General features: G+C 43.2%; 1 protein-coding gene across 3 annotated transcripts in view; it reads left to right on the top strand.

The window, feature by feature from the left end:
• LOC120949829 (uncharacterized) overlaps window positions 1-23,652 on the top strand; it is a 150,736-nt gene that overhangs the window by 31,614 nt on the left and 95,470 nt on the right. The window lies entirely within an intron of this gene.

Genomic DNA, 23,652 nt, shown 5'->3' with positions numbered 1-23,652 from the left:
TTAATGTAAAAAGAGCATACGTCATCAGTACTATATCAATAGCATATCGATTTGAAAGATAGGTTGCGGTTTGGTCATAATGAGTGTTCTTCAGTGTAAACTACACCAGTCAAGCAGTACAAGCCGTGTTACAATGACAACAACTGGGTGATAAAAAAAAGATCGCTTAAGCCACAATGAGCTTCAGTTTAATGATGTGGGAAGTTTGAACAGGTCGTTATAAATACCTTCATGTATCTCTTCATGTACCACCGCTCGCCTAGGTTGGCATGCGGTGTTATGCTGCATCCTTTTGGCATTGGAGCGTTATTTCGTGAGGTATTGTCTGACCACAAATGATGTGATTGCCATTCCGTTGAAGTGTTGTGTTTTACCTGCGTTGGTTTATTTTGGAAAAGAACAGTCCTCAATACTCTTGTTTTTATTTACTATTAATTAAGTAGATTGAAAGCCAGCTTTATTTCTGATTTCAGTATTAAAAATATGTTTATGACTTTAGGACTGTGCCGATGAATCACTTGTTATTTGTATCAGAAGATAAGCTGAAACGGGTATTGTATACCTTTTAAATAACGAATACAACCAAAAAGATTAGTGTTATCCCGAAATCTACACGTTCAAAACCCGATCCACAGAAATCGTTTGATGTATCAGCAAAGCATGATGTTGAGTTTCCCTTTCATAAGCGCTTGAATTAACGTGAGAACAGACGCTTTGCTGTACATTTGTGAAGTTCATTTAGCGTGCATAAATGTGTGTATGTGTGCAAGGGAAACTTAGCTACCTGGGATGCGGTTGAAGCTCGTGATCAGAAACGTACGCCCATATAAATGCCTTATGTGCATTTGTCTAAAGCGATAGCAACGCTCCTGAACAGAGCGTAAGCGTACTACGTTGTTATGAGTATTCATGTTTTTTTTTGCTTTAACAGCACTGAAGAACCGCAGCAGGTCGACTCGACGAGAATTGCAGAATCAGCTGCATTTTTCGTCGATGAACCATCGCCATATTTACTGGCCTGGCGCAAAGTAGTGGTAGCAACGTGGGAAAAACTCGCACGAAACGCTCGAATAAGGTTCAGTTTTTGCCTGTGAACGTGTGTGCATTCATCAAACAGCATTAAATGGGACGGTCGATGCGCAGTCTGCTACAGTTTGTTCATTCCGTGTACCAATAGTGCTGATGTGATGAGGGAAGAGTTGTTGGATAGTTCTGTTTTGTTTGTTACTGACCAGTTGTGAGTGTAAAAAAATATGACTCTTTGCTATTCATTGGCGTCGAACTGTTTTTATTTATTAAATATAACGTTCTTGTTGAGATTTGGTGTATTCCAGACGTTTGTTTATCATCGTTTTCTTGCAATTGTCAAAGTTTTGGGTATCTTTTACGTAGCACAAATATTCACTCTTTTTGCATTGCTGTAAACTAAGAAACTATAAAACTTAGTTACGAAAAAAGATGTTTTAATTGAATAATGGACAGGTTCGATTGTGTCCTAACTGTTGGCTGTACAATAAACACAATAAAATATTGTTCAGCTTTCTTTGCTGTTTTGCTTTAAGGCCATAATATTCAAACATTACGGATGCGGGAGTTTGCACTGTATTGTATTGAACCAATGCTCAAGGAACACGCATAAAATTGAAAAATAATAGCATCGATCCCCTAGTCCGAGCAAAAGAAACCATCGTTTTTGAAGTGGTTTAAAAGCACAAAACAAAACGAAACGAAAGGATTTCTGTACCATTTTAAATCGCTTTTCCCCGGAACCGTTGTCATATTTAAGCAGCACCCTTTCCAACCGGGCCGGCGCGAAGTGGGTGTAAAGTTAGTCCATTTGGTGTGAACATTTGGTGATTTTCCTTTTCCGCTTCTGTTCTTCCTTTTGAACCGATTTCACGCCTGGGAAAAAGCGGGCTGGTGTGAATCAGAAAATACAAGAACGAATCGCTGTGATCACGATAATGTTCCTGAGGTGGTATTGGATTGACCGAGATAGGAACAAAAAACCTCGAAACGGAAAGAAAGGAGTGAAGCTGGCGCGTGTCATGACCTTTCGACGGCAGCACGGCGTGAAAATCCTTTCCGGCGAAGAACGTTTGTCCTTATCCTGGATGAACATGAGGGTGTATTTGTGTGTGTGTGTGTGTGTGTGTGCTTGAGGCGGAGTTGTTAAGTTTGTGTGAAAAACGAATAAAAAGTTGAACATTCGCGTGCGGCATTGGCAAGCCTCAACCGTGCTCTACCCAAGGGTTGTACCGGCATGTTGAGTAGAGATGGGTTATCAGTGGGTTTGCAAGCACACATACAAGCGCATCGAACTGTGTACCCGGGCAGTGCGTATAACCGCTGGTATCAACAGCATCGATTGGAAAAATGTTCCAAAGGTTTTGTGTGTGCGTGTGATAGGGTGTTTTTGCATCTTTCTGGCCTGTTCCATATTCGACAAGCAACAGGAACTAAATCAAAAGTGTTTTGTGATGGAAGAAATCCCAAAACGAAGGCCCTTTAAAGGGTTGGTTTGATCGAAACGAGAAACCATTCATCGCTTGATTGTGTGCAAACTGGTGATAGGATACAGAAGAGGGTTTGAATGGAAATATTAATAGCAGATAAAGGGTTTTAAACATTTTTTTTCATCATTTGCCAGATCAGATAAAAAATGCAATACTTTAACTGTAGGCTCATTTTTTTCATCGCATATTTCATGAATGTTAAGATGAATTTAAAGGCATGTGAAAGCGACTAAAATCAGCGTCATCGGTTAACCAGGTGTTTGAATTGGAAAAAAGCGGTGTGCTGAATTCATGATTGATTGGGTTGTTATAAAGCAGTGTTTGGTTTTGTTGTCAGTGTCCGGTTGAAAATGAATGTGTGATGGTTGGACAAAAAAATTTTCACTATCATAACAATGTTGTCATTTGAATCTGCTAGATTTTTGCAATACATATATATGTTAGTGCAAATTAAAGGTTTTGTATTTGTTGCAATTTTATATTACAAACATTATTTGGCTAATAAATAAGGATCATTAGAGTTGTGTGTGCAATTGTCACATTAATTCACACACTGAAGAGCTTTTGGGTTCTGGCCTTGCACCCGCGAAAACCCCTTTCGCGTACTTTACGAGCTCTTGTGGTGCACGTGGCACACATTTCGCATAACATGAGCGGAATCTGATCTCTGCAAACTCATCGCTATTTCTAACCCGTCTGACTGGAGTGCTCAATATTTCACACTCACGGCCCACATCTACCGGCATGTAGAAAACTCCCTCCCATCTCTCTCTCTAGCTCTCGCGCTGCTCGTCTGTCGCTAATACGCTTATCAAATTGTAGCCGAAATAATAAAATGTGTATTTTTACGGCCGAGCGATTCTGCAGTGAAGTGCCGCCATGATGTGGTTATCGCAGCAGCGGGAAAATACTAACCTCCGGGTGGAGTGGAGTGGAAAACAGGAGCTAATATCCTGGGGCCATGATAGTGGCTGAAGACAGTTCCGTTGGCATCGGTGGGCACCGGGGCGAAAAGCAAACCAGGGACGAGATGAAGCCACCAACACCCGGCACGGAAATCGACTCCCTTGCGGGTGGCTGTGGTTTTTCCTGTTGCGCGCGAGCGTTACATCCGTGGCTGGGCGGCAACCGAGTGCTGTCGTCGTTCGTTCGTTCGTTTGCCGGTGGACGCACCGTGAAACCCTTTCTAGTGGGTAGAAACGAACGGCGAAAAGGGAATGTGAGCACAGTCGGAAGCTTCAGGTTTCCGGCTTTTAGGAAGATTAAACTTCTTCCGAGAAGAGCATTCGGTGGGTATTTGCATTCAGTACAGATGGAGTGTGGCAACCCAGGACGATCTCCTTACCTTGTCCAAATTTGCTGTACAGTACAGCGGTGGCTTGGCCATGTTTTGATAGTTGATGGTTTGGGGTTTCCCCCAAAATCGTCCGGCAAATGATGGTACCGATTGGATCTACATTGGTTTGGTTGCTGGCTCAGTCTGGACGTTGCGGATTGGGGAAAAAACATGCAGAAGCACTTTTCCAGACGATTTGAAAACGGAAAATGAACAGTTGGTGCATATTTTGATTCGTTGAAGTAATATGGATTGAGGTTGATAGTAAGGGGGTAATATTGGTTTAATTGTACAGGGTGTAACGTGAAACTTGAATGTTGATCGGAACTGAAGCAAAAATAAATATTTCTTTTAATTAGATGTTTTTTTTTTCTTCGGGCGTGCTATATTGTACTGCGCAGCTGTGCTTTCTGTTTGCTTTCGTGTAAGATACTTGTACTAACAAACTTTTTTCATCCTGCATATCTTTGTACAATCCATACATAAATATGAATTTGAAATATGAAAACTCTAAAGAAAACTGCCATCTTGATGTTTTGAAAAGGCGCATGATCGGTATGAGTGCCTTTACGTACCATTAGTGGAGGCATACGATGCCACTAGCCGCTATCGAATCTATCCCAGCACATACTTACACAAACATGAAATGGTCCAGTCGAACAAACGAGACCACACATTAATACGTGCGTGTATATGCACGTGTTTGTTTACCCTTGCGTGTTTATCCCGCCAAGCTGCATCGGACAGGGGTGTTGAGGGCACAAGAGGCTGTCGGTCGCGAGCTGGTAAACATCCAGCATTGAAAGCGCACCAAATGGACGCAGGCCCTTGGTCCGGAAATGCGTTTCGGAATGGGACGCTTTGATAGCTTGAAGCGGAATCTTACATGATTGAACGGACGGAGCGAGCTGGTGCCCATATTCCGACCGCTATGTGTTGTTGTACGCCTGGATGTGGAATTCAGATACAAACTGCTATCGCTCCAGTCCATTTATTACTTCATAATTGCAATCGAGGTCTGCCGACGATATAGTAGCCGCTCTGTGAGGGAATGGTTTTGTATTTCATGAGATGAAAACAGCATCGAGACGATGCTTGCTTGCTGTTGGCGAACGTTGGCGCAAAAGATGGCAGAGCCTCGAAGATGTGGAGGTTTAATTAGAAACGGATGCACACGGTTGATGCGATATGCGAAGGGTTGATTTGCGTAGTAAATAGCTATCGTACGGTTGATTAGGAGAAACCGGGTGCGATGGTGTCGATGTTTCCAGTCTCGTTTACTGCTTCCATTCCAGCAGAATGCGCTGGTTTCATGAACATCGAGCTGTAGCAGAACAGTCGCTACCGACTTGCTGTTCTGAAGTTACGTTCTTGGAAATTTATGAATTTAGGATATACTCGATGTATCATCCCGTGATGTAAAGGAAGTTTAAGTTACCCGTACATAAAAGTATGTGGTCAGTGTGAGCTGTGTGGCCAGGAATTTTGCAGACAAGCACAGCAGGCCCCTTGTGTGCGTCCCGCTGCTGGCTCGAGGGACAATAATCACAGAACAAATTTATCTGTCAAGCGCTGGTCGTTTGGTCATAACTCTGTCGGCAAAGTTCCTGCGCTAAGTTGTTTGCTGCTTCGGATCCTGGGCTGGGTCACGGGTTTGACGTTGCAATTTAGATGGACAAGGAAAACTGTAAAAAAAAATCCCCCAGAACACCTCGTGCTGGGCCAGCAGTGGAGTCCAGCGGCCAATCCACGCTATAACTTTTCCCATTTTATTAAGCCTCTCGCTAGGCCGCTCGGGACGCTCGGGTATAAATGAGCCCAAGGCAAAACCGGACCAATGCGAACTACATTTCGAGATGAACGGCCACTTCCTGTACGGTTGCATCGGTTCGGGGTGTCGACGGGGTGGCAACAGCGAAGGTGGTGGGATATTTTTCTATCGTTTTGGCTCCGGAAAGGAAAGTTTTTCGGGAATGTGGTGGCACCGTTGCACTGAACCAGTGGCAGTGTTTCGACTAACCTCGCCTGCCGGAATTTCGGAAGGACGTTGATGGTCATGTTTCGATGCAGTTTGTACCGGTGCTTGCACTGGTGCTCGAATACAAATCTCGATACCCGGACACTTTTCCCTTGCTTCCCTTCTTTTTAGGCTTTATGGCGATGGACGTAACGGTAGTTCGTTACCTGACCGATAGACTGGTTTAGTGTTGCGCAGCGCAGTGTAGAATAAAGGAAGTACAGGAAGAAGAAGAAAAAAAGCCTTGTATAGTTGGACTCAATATATAGGGAAGCATTTTGTTTATATTGAGATTTTTGAAAGTGTTTTCAAGGCACGTACATCGTATACATGACATAAGGTGAAAAGGGTACACCGTTGGAAGAAGTTTGATGGTATTGTAGAGGAAAATTGCAAACTTCATTCTTTATACGGAATCAACTATAAAAAGTTTATTTGTTTGTCGTTTTTTTGTTGGCAGGAATCTGACATTTTATGAGCATAATAACTTAGCAAGAAATCGAAATTATTTTAATTATATTTGATGATTGCCATCATACATTTCTTGTTCAATTAGTTGAGAAAATGAATACAAAATTTGTTTAAAGAATAGCCACGGATGTAACACTATCAAACAGCATATGAAATCACTAAATGGGATACATATTTGTCATACATAAAGAAAAACAAAGCGCAAATTATAACATAGAAAAAAAGGAAAAATCGCGTCTTTATGAGTGTCACGTCCGAGTTACAAGGTGCTTCGGAGGAATCCGTTTCCGGGCAGTCTAGTTGCAATGTGACGGATGCTCGATGCTGTATCTCGAATGCTCAAAACCATGCATGTGAAGGATGGAATAAACATATTCCTCCATGCGGGCTTGCTACGGAAAATGTGGAGTAAAGCTTGCTTTACCCGTTGCAGTGAAATTTCCTTTAACTCGAAAAGTCAGCAAAGGAAACGGCTACGGCATCTTCACGCTATTGTGGATGCAGTGGGTAAAAAATCTCGGCGCCCTTTTCGCCTTTCGTCGAGTCGCACCGCGCACGCGGCTAGAGAGTAAATTTGTTTTTATGGTGTAATTGTGTTGATCGGTGTGTGTGTTTTTGTAAACACAGCATGGTGCATTGTTAATGGTGACTGGCATGGAAACCACTCATTTCAAACGATTTCGTTCGTGAATCGTTGGTGTGTGCCCGGGTTGTGGTTTGATTTTGACTGGCTGAGGAATACGAAGGAAAGGAAAAGTTTGCCACATGCCGTGCTGCTTATTATTGGTTTAGTTTCGCGCACTCTTGTGGGAGGCTGTGTGGGTTCGCATGATGGTGGTGGTAGAAATCCGTGACCATAACGCTTCCCGTGTGTGAAGGAGCACCGTGTTCGACGATGTCACCATCATGCAGTTCACTCAAGACGATCTCCAGTCAGCTCGTCGTCGTACGACGCTGTCACTAATTTGTATAATTACTCCGGCTTTTCGGTTTCTTCAGTGGTACAGTAGTTTGGCGAAAGAAAAACCCAGTCACGTAAACACACAGAAAACATACAGCAACGTGACGGCAGTATGGTGCATTCGATGCCATCCGCACATCAGCATTCGTTGGCGTCTGGTAGTGTCGTTTCGGTTTGGGTGGTTTTTGGTTGCCTCGGTAAAGTGTTTGGCAAGCGTTTGATGGGATCAGACAGGCGAGGGACGTGCGACCGGGAATGTAGCAGGAAGATTCTGAGATTTGTTTAGTATATATCACTGCGGTAGACAGTATGGATCGCTAGATGGCTGCAGCGGGGGTCACGTGGAAAAACGATGTATATAAGTTTGCGCTTGCAGCAAAGCACCACAGCCGCTGCACGTGTCATCCTCCCGGTGTGGTCACAGAGTGGGACGAAATGCATGGAGAAAAAAAACTTTGCCGATTGTAGCGAGCGACATGCATCACCTCGGGGATCTGGGGGCCATGGGTGTGGAGTGGTCTTTCGGGAGGATTGTGATAAAGATTTGGTGCAAATGTTAAGTTACACACGGAGACACACACACATACGTACACATACAAACGCACGAGGGAACCATTCTGTGGCTATGGTGGGTGCACTGAATTGAAATTGTTCAAATACCACCATCCAGTCTTTCATTACCGTTTCCCAAAACCGTACTGTGGCAAAACCCGTAAATGTGCATATATGTGCGAGCATGTGAGGCTGTATGAGTAGAAAAGTATGTTTGCCGTTTCTCTTTAGAAATTTGGACCAGTTGTTTGTAGGTCGCGTAAGCTGTAGGAAAGTTGATCATGAAGTCACCCTACGGAGAAAAAAGAAAAACACACAAGCGACGACCGGGACCGGGCCGTCGAAAATATTGGACTGCAATTTAGAGGATCCGGCTGCTCATTTGTGGTGAAAGTTTTTCAGCACCACAAGATAAAACTTGTGCCGAAGAAGAAGTGAGTGGCGAGGTGAGCAGAAAGTGTGGCATTAGCCCAGAATATTGTGGTTGAGAAAAGTTGGCACCTTCTGTCAGTCAGCCGGTTGTTCCTATCGGGGAAGTTTCCCACACTGCACTGAGCGCGAATTGTGTCCTGCCCCCAAGACTCCGAGTTCTCCCATGGGAAGCCCGGCTTCTGGACAGCAATGAACGAACGCTGGACAGCTAGATAGCTTGAGCGCTGACGAGTTGTTCCCCTTTTGGGTTTAGTTCGCTCTCCAAAACCCTCTGGAAATGGCGATTCACTGAAGCGAACGCTATAATCCGTAATTTAATGATTCTTGGTGGGTCGGGGGAAATTGATCATCACACCTGCCGCCGTGCAAAGTCGCTGGAAATGCCGGTGGGAAAAGCAGCTTGCACACTGGCATCGTACGAGTGAAGCGAGTGATGAAAACCTTCTTAAACATTCACCCAGAAGCACAAGGTGCTTCACTGGGAAGGTGTGTTCGGATGTGCTGGTTTGATAGCTCGAGACACACACCGTATGACAATATCGATTTTCCGACCCAACGTTCATCAATGAAACGCATTCCGTGATCATTCGAGCCGTTCGGGATTTATCGATTACGTTCAGAGAAATGTCTGGACACAGTGGCCGCTATTGATTGGCCACACACGCCATAGCACAGAAGACACAAGTGTGGGCGATTCTGTAGCTTTACCGGCATATGGGACTTTCTCCGTGCACCGATCGATATACGCTACCGGTGCACCGGTGGTCGCTGATGTCATTAGCAAATGGAAACTCGATGAGGGTCTGTTGGGTCTACAGGGGTGGACACAATTACCTGGAATCAATCTTACTTTAGGCGCAACAACGAATCTCCGTTGAGAGAATGGAGTGTGTTCCGTTGAGTGGCCCGCAAATCTAACCCTATGTCAACAGTCATCCCACTAACAGGGTGTAGCAAACCAGTGGCTAGGTTCGGTGACTTTAGTAGCAAAGAAATAAGCGAACATCCGTAGACGATGGCAAATGCGTCGTACAATGAGTTCTGTAAAAGACTAAAAAAAGAAGAAGAAAAAAAAACAACACAACAACGAAGACCGTCAATCCACAGAAAGATAAACATAAGACAGCCCATGTCTAATACCATAGCGGATGCGATGAAGTATCGGGATCAGTGCCAGCGCCCCATCCTTTTATGAAGCCGCTGGCCTACTATTTTTCGATTGTTGGTCCCAATTTGCCCACACTTTATCGTTGCGGGGCAGGATAATAGAACCAGGCGGACGGTCCGTGTCTGCGGATGTGTGGGTCGAGTGTGCCGACTGGCAGTGGCCTATCCGGGAAAGAGACAAATAAAAGTTTTACTGTTTGCACTTGCACTCATCCGAAACCAGCGCTACGATCTTTTTTCGTTCACTGTTTCCAACGCTCGATCTAAAGGCTTTGGTGCGCACGGAATGGGGTCCCCGCTGTCCGAGGGGGAAAAAGTTAAAAAATAAAAAGGACTATCCTCATGAGGCAGCAAACGGGGGCCGATGGAAATTCGACTAAGAAATCGGTCTTCATTCGTTCGAGCTGCGTTTGTCTGCGTTGTGTTCGAGAGTGTGTTGCCCCCCCTTCCCCAAGACGAAAAGGCATCAATGGTCACGAAGGCTGTGTTTGCCAGAAGATGGCTTTTCTTCCCTTTTCGCCCACTGGCTGGGAAAGGAAGCGTGCAGAAGGGGTGGGCCCAAAAGTTTGAAGCTTTTATCTGACTGTTTTGGAGCTTTTTTGCACACTTTATATCTTAACCTTTTTTCTCGTGTTTTTGTGTTCCTGCTCCACTTGTCTGAGAGGGTAATTGCAGGACTTTTTTGCACTTCACTAACTTCTCTCATTGCATCCCGGGTGTGAAGTTGCGGGGGCAAACCATCATCCTGCTCAAGGAAGCGTTGGGTTAGAGGGGAACCAACGAAAGTGGTTTGTAGGAAATTAGATTTATGTTCTGTTTGCTCAGGCCGTTTCCCATTTCCCGGGTACTTTTTGTGAGTCTGTTTGGCTTTGTGTGAATGTTGTCTGTAGGTGTGTGTGAGTGTGTGTAGCTTTTTTTATTCTTCTGTTTCATTTTAGGTTTCGGTGTCATTTTGTTTTAGTTTTCTTTGTGGCCTTTGTTCGGAGAACTCCGTACAGCACGGAGGTCACCAAGCGTGCCTCGCTCTGGGTATGATTTGTGAGGAGTTATTCGAAGGAGAAGAAAAAAAGGGTGTCGTAAAACTGTCTATTACAGTATCACACGTTTCGAGTGGATGAAAGTGGAAGTATAAATTATGTTTGAGTTTGTTTTTGGGAGCTACAAATAGTGGCTCCGGAATTACGTCACTTGAGAGTGCTTCCATCGCTTGGCAAATAATAATTATTGCAAATGATGAAGAAAGCCGATAAAAGCATCGTCACAATGAGTGTTTCGGGCAGATATGATTTAATTTCCATTACAGAATGCATAAAAGCGGGGTACGAGTTTGTATTACATGCAGCTTTAACATGTTTCTCCTTTCAAGCCGTCATCAAATGCTGCCAAATCTAATACACTAGTGCTGAGTTTTCCTAAGAAAATGAAAGTGTTGATATTGGTCAAGCGTTAACCAGCCCAATTGTCTGCAAAACCATCACATGCAACGCTACTCCAATACTTGTTTTACCACAGTTAAGGACTCTCTCTCTGTTGCTTAATTGAGCGAACATTCCGTTTCGGCTTCATTACGACGGTTAGCCATCTAGAACGGGTTATCCTACTGGCAAGGGTCTAATGGCGGTTCGTGTGAGAGCCATTTTCCGAAATGCTTCGTTCGGAACCCTACGGCATTCGGGCATGTACTCACCCATCCCATCAGGTGAACTTCGTCCGTCTGTGGCGTAATCTCGTTAATTAAGTCCGATACGATTTATCCATTCGCTGGCCGCGAAAAGAGCCTGTGATTGTGTGGTATATTTCCCAGCAGGTGATGTATTAGCTCTCGATGAACAACTTCCTTCCACGTTCCCCAGCTGTCGAACTAGTCGTTCGAGCTGCAATCAGTGTTTCATGGGACTGTCGTCATCACTCCCTGTCATCTATGTGTGCGGTTTGGTTATTGTGCATGGAGGTGCGTGTGTGACTACCAGCATAAAGCACAGGACGCTCTCCAACCCGTAACTGATTGTATGCGGTTAGCAATAATGGACTAGGTTTCTCTCCAGCACCTAATTACAGCTGGGTGCAGGAGTGGTGCCAATAAAATTACGCAAATTATTATACCATGCTCCGCAATGGGGTTTAATCAGGGTGCGTGCAGAAGTTGGTATTTTGGAGAAAAGCCGTTTGTCATGAGTCGCGGGTCCTTTCGGTTGGTGTTCATTATGGTTGACGTTTTATGAATCAAGAGTGGCCATTGGTGGGTTTTATGAATGGTGGTAAAAATGTAACTCAATTAAATAATTAGCTGTAATGTACTTTTTTTGACACAGCTTGTGCAGAAGTAGCACGTGTAGCGTGCGTTGTAGTTGCCACTAGCCAACTGTACCATATTGTAGGTAAGGTATTGAGTGTTTTTCTATAGTCATTAGTTGGTCAAAAGTGGTGAGAGAAGTAATTTTTGATTGATTCCTTAGATTTTTTTGAAATTTCCTACATCGTTTTTAATCACTACATCCGATGTAGTTGTATGTAGTGGGATTGTTGTTTGACTTATTTTGAATCCATCATATTAAAGCCATTCTGATCGTTGTTATTCTAGCTGGTACGTCAAGCGATTAGACGACGAATTTCTTGTTATAATTTCTAGCAGGTGAATGTGTCGTTCATTTTGAGATATTTGATTTGATAATGTGTGATAATTCTGAGTTTAGTGAAAAATGACACGATTATTGAAATAATTGAGAAAAGTGTATTAACATTTGTTCTAATATGATAGAAAGGAGTATATGTTATTAACTGATGGACTAAATCAATGTAATTCATCTACATTTTTGTAAAGTAAAGCATTATATTTTAATAAAATTTGAAAAGAGTATCAATGGGCGATTAATAGTCGCAAAGGCAAATTAAAAGGAAGATCCATTTTGAGAAGTCGTTTTACAACATTCGATTTACAAAAAGCTTTGTTTGAGATACTTACAATTAATCCGTGAAGATTTAATCAAATAAAGCGATCAGATTTCTCCAATGCTAATCAAGTTAGTCAAAGTCTAAGTCCAAGTTTAAGCTACGAATGAAGGTAAATCGAAACGATGAACAGTGCCCAAGAACTGCATAGTTCATGTGCCTAACAGTTGGCCTTGATAGATTAGAATGGTTTACTTACGAACAAAAGAGAAATGCCGAAGTTTTGCCCAATCTTCAATAGCACCAAATAGTCAGACAGGGAAGTAAGTAGAGCAAGTCAGTGTTTTTCGAAAGTTTTCCTCATTTCATTAAGCTAGTTTTCGTCCAAGGCGGAGAAAGAGCGGTGGGACGACTTCCTTTCCCACTCGGGCAATGGGGTGCTTTTCCCTGCCAATAGACCAATTAGTGTGTGTTTTACCCGTGTGCGTTGTTTTTCGGATCAACATGTGTGCCCGAGTAGTGGCCGTGGTACAAGTTTTGCAAGTGTTGATTCCCGGCTTGAAGATTGATCCGTCTCGTTCGCATTGGAAGCCGCGAGCTGGGGATGCTCGGGGCTAGGCGAAGCTAGACAATGGTCAGTAAGTGGATGGGTATGTGTACATAAATCTTCTGTAGCACGCAAACCGCATCACTGTCTGCTCGTTCCCCGGAGGCATTGAGAGGTGAACCGACTGTTTGTGTGGTTGTGTTAGTATGTGTGTGTGGATGCTGTATCCCAGGAATTAGGCTTCGGGAACGGACGCAGACCGGCGTGCTATGTAGCAAAGTTTTGCCACTCATTTGTTTGCGGAAAAACATCGCCTGCTCGCCAATATATCTGCGTGCGAGAGGAATGGCCGTGTCCAAGTTTAGGTTTGATTTGGTATCCAGCAGGCTTCCGGCAGACGGTGTTCGTTCCCAGCGAGCCAAATACGTAGCTAAAGTTAGAAATGGCTCCCCACTCCCTTCTGCTTGTTCCGAAGGCACCTCCTGTCGCTCGAACACTGTTTACCAACTAATTAGACAGCACTGGAAAGAGTCTCCATGGGGGTGAAGAAGGCGAGAGGAGAGGAAGGGAACGAGGCGAACACATACTGCAACTCAACAACTCTCCTTGCGCCCAAACAATCTCAGCCATGCGAGCTTGGACACGAGTACCACTGTGTTCTACATACATTCGGCGTGTCTGTGCAGTGGCGTCCTTCCTGCATGCCGAATTCGTTCCGGAACCATATTCGAGCAGCCTCTGCTATGAAGAAAATAGTGCGCATAAATCTTATGCTAGCTTTTGCGCTTGTTTTCCACCGTACTCGCCGTACGAGAATGTGGATGTGCCGGGGTTAGAATGTTGTTTCGTTGTCGGGCACAAAAACACTAATTAATGACCGAAGGATCCTTATCGTTCGTAGAATGAGTCCGCAGGGGAAACGGAAGGCTTTTGCCCGAGTGACGCAACTCGTCATAAAGTTTGAGCTCAAAGATGGAAGCTGCCAATTGCTGGGACTGTTTGTGTTTGTGTGTTTGCGGGCGAAAGTAGAAAACTTCGGCAAGCTTCGGCGAGTTGGTGCATACAAATTGACAGCGGTGAGTAGAAACCACAAGGCAGACGGTAAAATGACGTTTGGTGCGTATGTACCGATCGGATGTCGAGAAACCGTCGAAAGGGTTGCACTTAATTAATAGAATTTTTGTTATGTGAGCCAGTTGCTGCAGTCGTTCTGGTGGTTTCGAACTGGGACGTGAGTGCACCATTTCGGGATTGTGTGAGCTGACAGGACAGGGAAATTATGGGTAAGCGGTGTGTAATGCGAGTAATTTCTGCTATGTTTTTATCGCACAGTTAGTTTCTCTGTTTGCAGCAAAAGCAAATGATACTCGTTCCGTTGCCAGGAGAAACCTTTTAAAACGCTTCAGAAAGAGTACGAAAGTGCACTACAACCTTGGTAGGTGGGAGGTGGATGCTGATGGGAGCATCCACTGGCGGTACCATCGCCCAAAAACGGCTTGATTTGGTGGCTGCGATTTTCGTACCCCGTCCCCATTTAGGGTGGTTGGTTTTTGGGCTTTTGGCTTGAGAGCAGCAGTACGAGTTCGGTTTCTGGGTTCTGGGAAACCACATTAAATGGCGAGAAGAGATACGAACATCTATATTTGGGTGTTTGGACGGTTTTCCGCACGAAACACTCTTGACTCGTTGAAGCCGGTGCATAATTCGCATAACGAACGGCGCGCAAACAACCCCGTCGGAATAGGGTGGGTTCGGAATGTATAACCGAGATGTTTATTTAAATTGTCTTCCATACGGGATGTGTGGTACGTATCCAGCTCGCATACGTATTGGTGCGGGCGATGCATCTAATCGAGGTCCCTAATCGAGATAGAGCCCTCGAAAATGTGAAAGTGCAAGATATTTTTCACATAATCACATTCATATTATTTCTACCGAAAGCAAATAAACATATAAACTTTCTGGTGGATAGCTTCGACCGGGCCCAAAAGAGAAGCAGTTGAGGCATACAGGCGCTGCAATTGCATTCCGTGCTTTCTTCTGCTTCAAAGCTCCCGTGCAGTGGTGGGCACCGTCAGCGTAACGATGTTGGTAGGGCTTGGAAAACCCAAAGCCAACGCAAACAATATCGTTTCGATGGCTGGTGAAGGATCGCTGCGATTCAAGCTCTTGCTTGCCGCTCGTGAATAAGGGGGAGGGGGGGGGGGGGTAGGAAACAACGAAGAAGGTTTTTGTATATGTATGTATATATTGGTTACGATAGCGACCGTATTCTAAAGTTTGCTGAGAAACATTAAACTGGAGATGGTTCAAAGAATAGATACCGCTTCATTCAATTGGTTGAATTTTGTAGTTTAACAAACCGGTATTTATTGCGTATAGTATGTGAAAATGAATATTGTAAAATAGTCCAGTACGCAGAAAAAATGGTATCTATTAGTGGCTTGTTTGATAATAGTCAGCATATTCGTTTGCCATAATAAAGGTATGAAACAATGTGGATAAGAAGATGAAAAATCTGAGCTTTTGCTTGATGCATTAGAGGCGAAAATTGTGACACGCAGTCGAACATAGGTGCCTTAGAGACAAAAATAAGTGAGTCAAAGCCAACATTTAGTGTCAACGACTGTAAAACTTTGAAATGCGTAGCTAAAGATTCAACTATTAATAGAAAAGATGAACACAATGCTCTCTGCTTTATTGGAAGGAGAGTCAATACCAAAAATACATAAAAGATTTTTGTGATTTAAATAGCTTTCAGGAATTATGATGTTGCTGATGACGATGCGTCCCATTTCTCACAACCGATTGAGAGGAACGAATTTATCACTAGGATATCAAATTTAAAAATTTGATGATACATTTCAAACTAATTCAGCAAAATCAGGGAGCTCTTATATCTATTATAGATGGAAATGGTATACAGCCTACAACACAGTTGTCAGTTTAGGTCTGTCCATCTCAAAACCTAACACATGAATCCATAACGATTTAATCATCGCGCGCGTGTTTACGCGATGATGAGATACAAATTCTTAACGATAATTAGACGGTTCAATAAGTATAAGGAATGTTTACGTAAATCGGTCAATCCAATCGGTCGAAGTGTAAAAGTAAGATTTTAATCAGTGATCATATGTAAAAGAAGAACAGAATAGTGGAAGAAATTGATTGAAATTTTCCAAGATAATGCAATTGAGACTGTATTTTTGCTTAGCGATAAATATTGATGGAAAGAATGATGAATGTACGCCAGTGTGGCTAGGATTTATGACATAAGCTATGATTAACCCACACCAACGAAATGACCAACGACATTTGAAACAATATTTCACCACAACCACACCCATTACGTGTTTGTGCGAGCGTGTCTTTTGATTGTCAAACTCTATTTTCGTTTTGGGGAGTGACCGCAACACACGTCGTGCATTCTGGATTCCGTTACGAATCATCATACACATGCTCGTAACATTTGATTTTGTTAGGTATATAAACTTCGTTCGTTATTTCGCCAATAAAACGGTGAAGCATGAAGGTTGAAATAAGGTTAGTTGTTAATTATGAAAATTAATCATTTCCGCAAGAATGTTTGCTAAGTAGAAAACAAAAAATCAAGCAGTATAACAGCACAAAACGCAAGCAACACAAGGACGGATTTATGTAAAACTGCATGTTTTGCTACCATTTTGCAATCCATTATGTGAGTGACACATGAACCTGTCTTGACTTTCTAACGTATTGTTTGCGTGTCGCCGCGTAACGTACTCCGAGTGATTTATTAGATCCACGCATTCTTAATCTGTGGGAAGGTTTTCTCGTTCAATTAGTGCAAATTGAAGGTGTGCGTGCTCGGGAAAGGAAAGCCACAGTGACTGTATCATGCACACTTAGTCAGCCGGTGTTGGGATAGATACAATGTGAAGGTTATAACGAGTTCATGAACGAAAAACAAAAACAGAAAAACAAGTGATATTTATAGACGATAGGAAAATTGAAAGTAGTACAGATATGTGCCACCATTTTGCTGATTATTGCAATAGACCTCAATTCATCTAATTATTGAAGGCACAACAAAATTACGTTCCGCCTGTACCTTCATTTCCTTCGGGCGTATTTCTGCATGTAGGGGACTATGGATTTTTTGTTCTTCTCAGGATTGCGGATGGGCGAGCAAGAACGCGTCGCGTGTTTTTTATATTTTTTTTTGGCAAAGGCCAAAATCGTCATTTCGGTAATTGCCACTGCGGCATCGCGCTTTTCCCCCGATGGGTTTTAATGTGATTAAGGAGGATTAATAAAATTATGACGTTCGCCGCTGGTACATAAACACAAAGTGGGTTGAAGGTGGGTTTTCCAGCGTCGGTACTTCCAGAAGGTAAAAGTGATGGTGTTTGTTTCTAATTTATAGCTGAAAGATGGACGCCAGAAAGCACGAGATTTGCAATTAAGCGTCGCGTAGCTGGCAAAGAAATTGACCTCGAGCTGCGAATGGTCTTCGATACTAAATGATTATCGTTCGATCGTGAACGTAAGTTAGGTACTTTCATTTTTCCTTCACGACACTAAACATTCCACCCGGTACTAACCTAATAAGCTTCTTTCTTAAGTGTTTTTAGGGATTGGCGGAACTGAATGCACGGCTGTGTGTAGCAGCAGACGTTATGTTTCCCTATAAGTACCACCCCAAAACGTATGAATCGTGAAATGTATCTTCATCGCTGATGGCCGCGCGGTAGTGTGCTTTTGTCTCGTGTGTGTGCTTAGTCACGTCGGGCAGTCTGGGTAGTGTTATTGTTATTTTGTTATGAAATCGAATCGATTCGATTGTTTCGGCTGCGTGCTTGCAATTGTCAAAAAATCTGAAGGATAAAATGGGAAAGTTATGTTTCGATTAGGATGATTGTTTTTATTTTGTTAGCATAAGCACACCACCAACGTTTGTCAGACATTGTGTCCGGCAGAGCCTTTGTTTTGTAAGAACGATTGTGTAGAGCTTTGGTCAAAAAAGCTTGAGAACAGATTCAGCTGTCACTGTTACAGCCCAGAGCGTTTTGTGGGGTACAAGCTTCTTGTAGAGGACATTCTTTTGGAAATGGATTGACGATACTTAGGACTAAAACATACAATATGGATTTAAAGGACCACTTCTGAATGGCTACACAAACAGAGCGTTTTTGAAGCTTGTAACAAACGAGTAGTTTCCTGCCATCAGGAACTTCCGACACCAAACCATGCCTACTACATCTCCTTCAATCTCTACTCGCTTGTCAATGTTTAACAACATCGTTAGGCCTGACACTTTAAATCGTTTTGATGCGTAAACATAATTCTCTGCGCAATCGAGTTTTCCGCACGTAATTCGCTCATTCTGACGGACCCATTTTCTACTGCACTAAAGCACCCTTCAACCATAAAGCATACTTTTCCGACTCATGCTGGCAAGGGTGCTACTCCCACCAGCCGTTAAGATAAAAGGCTCACCTATTGTGCTGGTTCTTGCGCAATGAATTACAACCACGGGTACACCCGTACAGGCCCACTTACACAAATGCGCTCGGGTCGTTTCATTTTAGTATTATTAATACTACTATAACCGAAACTATTTGTGCATGTTAATTTATCGTCTACCCCGTGCACCGCCACCAGCAGCACGGGCCCGGTTTGGCAGGGTAGTTGTTGTTTTCGGTTCTTTAGTTCATTCTGCCACTCATCTTAAGCGGTTTCAGAGCGGAGAATGGCAGCCCGGATGGGTGAGTGATGTGCGAGAGCGGTTGATGCAGTAAATGGCGAGAGAAAGCGGGCAGGAAGAAGAAAACTGCATTGTATTATGTGGTGGGTTTTCCTCCTTTTTTATGACTCTCGCAAACGTGCGGCCTTTCGAAAGGGATCAGTGGCGTATTGGGTACACACAATGGCGAGATCATCCTTTTGGTCATTTATCCAATTTTGCAACGCCCTCCGCATTAGCTAACCGGCCGGATGCGTGGAGGAGCAGTGTGTGCCTGTGTGCTCCGGTGGATGATGCACATTACGAACCGGATTGAACAAGGTCTGGGCGCGTCCAGCACTGATGCGAACCGGGATCGTCCGTCAGGGTGCCCGGACAGGCCAAGTTCGGACTGGTCGAGAATGACAGACTGTCATGTGCATGTATGTGTGAGTGTGGAGCTTTTATGAGCCGAACGATGGATCGCGGGATGTACTACACCATCCGGTTCGGTGCCCCTCTCTCTCTCTTTCCACCCTTAGGAGCACCGTTTCAGGCTGGGAATGGTTTCGGGCCATTCGTTCTACTTTAACGATAATGTACCATTCGGCCATTCTGCCATTGTGTCTGGCAGTGGTCGCCATTGCTGCGATGTGCTGATGTGTTCATTGTGCATGTACTACGGGTTAAGGTTGATGTTTTGCAAGAAGGGAGCGGGGAGGGCCGGGGTCGAAAACGCCATCAAACGTTTTTGTCCGGTGAAGAACGACAGGACGAGGCACGGTCGTTGTAACTGTCGTTTTATGGGGCTGTGAGCACGTGATTTACCCCTGACAGGAAGGTCCAAAGTTTTGCTAGTTTTGCTCATCCACAAAGTGGCCTATATTACGAGCATGTTTTGTTCGCTTGTTTGTGTTTGAGAGGTCATGGCGGTTTAAAGATTTTTGCGACCCTACTCCCCAAACAGTGATTTATAAACCTTGAAGCGAGGACGAAAGGGGAAGAAAGTAGCGTTTTGGAGAATTAGAGCATGAATTAAAAATACTCTAAATGAAAGAAAATTATGCATCATAAAAAAAGATAATAAATTCAATGAAATACCAATAATAATGAACAAGCATATAGATATGAATTAAAACTTTAGTAATGAATAAACACAACAAAAAAATTATTTTTGCAAAGCAATTTCATGAGTGTAATAAATTATTTAATAACTTAACATACAATGACCAATGACGTTATTTCATTATGAAAAATGTTATTCCCAAGAAAATTGTATGTGAAATCATTGACATATGACATATTGAAATTCTAGAATATAATCAAAGGTAATTTGAATGAAATCTGAAACAAAATCAAACAAAGCATTAAGGATTTTTTCTGCTGTAACATTTCGAGACCGCATTAAGGTCGTGAATGAAAGCGCAAAACTTATGACGTAAATGTATGATAGTTAAAAATTATAGAATGAGTCCCAGTTCTGTTGAAAATACTTCTAAATAAATGACCAGTAATAAGAAACACTTCCAAGAATTGTTGCTTTGACACGGTTTTGGTAGAAACTGTGTTATTAAATATTCGCTATAGTATTGATTGGAAGTAAAAATAAACGAGGTCAAAACAGATTTTACTGAGAATACAAGCAAAGCAAGCAAAAATACAGAAAAATCATTTGAACCATGAAGAGCGTCATCGGTCATTATGATGCTTATTTAATGTTCCCAGAAAAATGTTCAAACGAAAAATGTCCTTTCACATTTCATTCAGTTGATTCAAAAGTGAATAAACAAATAAAATTGCCGAGGAAATTAAAATTGCAATGCAAGACATACAACAATAAGAACCTCCTTCTTTCCAGTAACATTGCCCATCCACCTTCTTTCCAGTAACATTGCCGGAATCAGTTTTGGTACGATTTTTTACCTGACGAAAGCAACACCGGAAACAGGAACGAAATTATTCTACTGCATCGCTTTCCACTTAATTTCATCTAAAATCGTCTAATCAACTTCAGGATATTATGGTACCAGTTTCATTTCCCTCTTTACTTGGCGTTAGGACGGTACCAAATGGGGTTCCAAAGTTTCATTGAATTTCAACTGTCAGCGTTCGTGCTGGAATCGAGTCCAATATGGAGTTTACTGCTGCAGCAGTTCCTTAAGGTAATTCACCGCCCTCGTCGGCAGCTAATTAAAATTATTTGCAACGCCTTCCTATGCCGGAAGGAAGACGTCGATGAGGTGTTGCCGTTACCATTTCGCAATGTTGAAATTTGTAAAAAAAAAAAGTTAACGCTGAACAACAAGAATGGAGGTGCGAAGATAACGCTTAATATGATCAGAGATAGAGAAACAAATGGCTGTTGAAAATCTTCTGCTGAATTTCCGAATCCCGAACAAACATTATGCTGCCGCGTCAGTGTCCCGTGCCAATTTGGCTTGCGAATGTCGCGTAGGTAGCGTGTTCCTATTCTACCAGCAGCAGAAATATAATACGGTGCGGATTTTTAATCATTTCCATTCGTTCCCAGGCCCATATCTGCGCTCGGGAATGGATCGTCCCATTCGGGTGCAAATGTTTGTTTAGCGCGCTCATTTCGTATTCGTTGGTTGTTTACTTTTCATTGTGTCCCCGTCGTTTCCATTAGCAGCTTACCGTACGCCCTACTACACTGCTCTACCCGCATACCGATGGCATTCCAATGGGAATAAAAATGGTAAAAATTATGAAAACAGAGATTGGCTTTTACATCGCGTTGGCGCCGAGAGAGTCTAGCTGGATGGGACTCGGGAGTTTGAATTCTTCATTTTTGCTGAAGGAAGTGAAATATGAAAAACAACACCCTCCCCCGTAGCTTCCGTGCATCGGTGGTGAGGGAACCAGAATCACGGGGAAGAGCCACGGTTGCGCGAGAATAATGACATTAAAAGCAACGGGCGGCACAGGAAATAGGAAAAGTTTTCAATTTCTTTATCGCACCATCCAAAGGACACTTGCCTTCGCTTGACGCGATCGGCGATGATGAGCTCCACACTGCGCCCCAAACAGTGCCGGTAGTCGCTTGATTTGTGAAGGGAAAATGAGCTTTGAGATCCGTTTGTGGAGACAATCGTCGTTAAAACGAGCCGCAAGACAACCAAAGACGTCGGAAGAATATTCGCACGCCGGAGATGGGTTTCTTTCGTGGATCACTTCTTGTCTGCAAGATGCTTGGCAGTAAAAAAAATACGTCACACACATACACACAACTGAAACAAGACCCCAAAAACCTGTAGGAAAGTTTTTCGGGAAAGTTTCAGCTCGCCATGGGACAGTGAGGATGTGGAACGGATCGGTAGATGGGTTTTCGTGGTCACAATAGGCGAGGGAAAATGCTTTACGTTGTCTGAGATTTTTTGCGCTTGGCTGCATGCCTTTGGCCCAAGGGGAGTTGAAGGATGGAAACAACTCGAACAGCTTCCAGCACTTCCAGGCGCTGGTGCAAAACTGACACTAAAAGCAACACCACCGCCACTACCGACATCACCTCCACCGTCATCAGCATCAGGCACCATCGTCATCATCGCTATCACAACCAGCGGCAGCAGCTTTAATTTAATTAACTCAGAACTCGGAGGCTACTTCGTGGGGCCCACTCGTTGGGAATTCGTTCTTTGAGTGGCTCAATTTCTCATTTAAATTTCAAAGTTTTCCCAGCGTTTGGTGCTTTGGTCGAGATAGTTTTTCGTGTGGAGGGCCAATTTTTTAGCTCCTTCCCACCTCCCTCTGCTGAAAATTACTTACTTACCCTCTGTGCGGATGTACTTTCCAGGGCGTGGGAAAGTAATGGGGGCACTTGACCTTGGCAGTAATGGAGTGCTATCACTTTTGCAATGTAACTGTTTGAAATGCTTTAATTAAGAGGGAAAGCTTTCTTCGAACAATGGTTTTGGGTTGAAAAAGATGCAAGAGTTCGGTTAGTGGGAGATATTAAATATTTTTAAATTTACTGAAATCTTTCTTATATTATTAAAAGTTTGTATTTCAGTCATAATCAATTTCATTTGGCTTTCAATTTTGGCTCACCAAGTAACACACTCATTTTGTTGCTTTAGAATTCACTAAACAAGCTTTAGAATTCACTAAACAATTAATTATATTCCGGGTTTTTGTAACGGCGATTTCACAAGCGAATAATGGTTTTCGGGTGTAGACGCGGTTTAAAAATAGTCCGGTCTCTCAGCTGATCGTTTGCGTACTGCCCTTTTTTTGCGTACCGAGATAGCATGACCCTTGGTGACCCCTGTTCTCGACCGTGACCTAGTTTCTAATTTCTTGTATTCTCTCTCTCTCTCTCTTTCTCTCTCTCTCTCTCTATCGGACGTAACTTCATTTCCCTCTCGCCTTGTTTCTATCTCCCCCTGTTTATCCTCTTTTGTCGGTGTTATCCTCCTGTCTAACGCCACCTGGTGCTCGGTTTGATAACCAGCCCGGATTATCGCGAATGGACAAGTGACAACCGATCTTTATAAACAAACATTTTATGTGCTGACAAACCGCATGGCAAACGTGCCAACACATTTGGAGAAAAGCTGATCAATTATGTGAAAAAAAAACTGTTTGCTACTTCACTAGATTTATAAAAGAGATCCAATGATATGGTTCAATTCTTTAGATTGATCGTTGGTGCTGAATGAATTTGTTAATGTTTAGACTTTATTACGACAAAATAAATAAAAGACATTCAGGTTCTGCGGTTCTTGAATACACTATGCCGGGTTGTTTTTTTCGGTGTAGGTTCCGTTCGTGGACTGAAGAATGTTCAAGCTAGACAAACATGTCTGCCCTGCAGCCGTTCCATGAACCTATCTGGGACCAGAACTACTACCACGTAGCGCAGCATCTACGCAATCCCACACAACAGTTAGCAGCAACAGTAGCATGACGTTGGGAAATTGCCCCAGTCTTTACTTTTTATCAATAAACTCAACATCGATAGCAATGAAATGGGATGAAAAATGAAACCGGTGCTGCTGCTGCTGTTTTTTTGCTTTCGTTTTGTTTCGATATACCACAAA

Source organism: Anopheles coluzzii, chromosome 2 (assembly GCF_943734685.1).
Source record: "Anopheles coluzzii chromosome 2, AcolN3, whole genome shotgun sequence".
In the NCBI taxonomy this organism is placed as follows: Eukaryota; Metazoa; Arthropoda; class Insecta; order Diptera; family Culicidae; genus Anopheles; species Anopheles coluzzii.
This window is presented reverse-complemented; position numbering and strand designations above follow the sequence as displayed.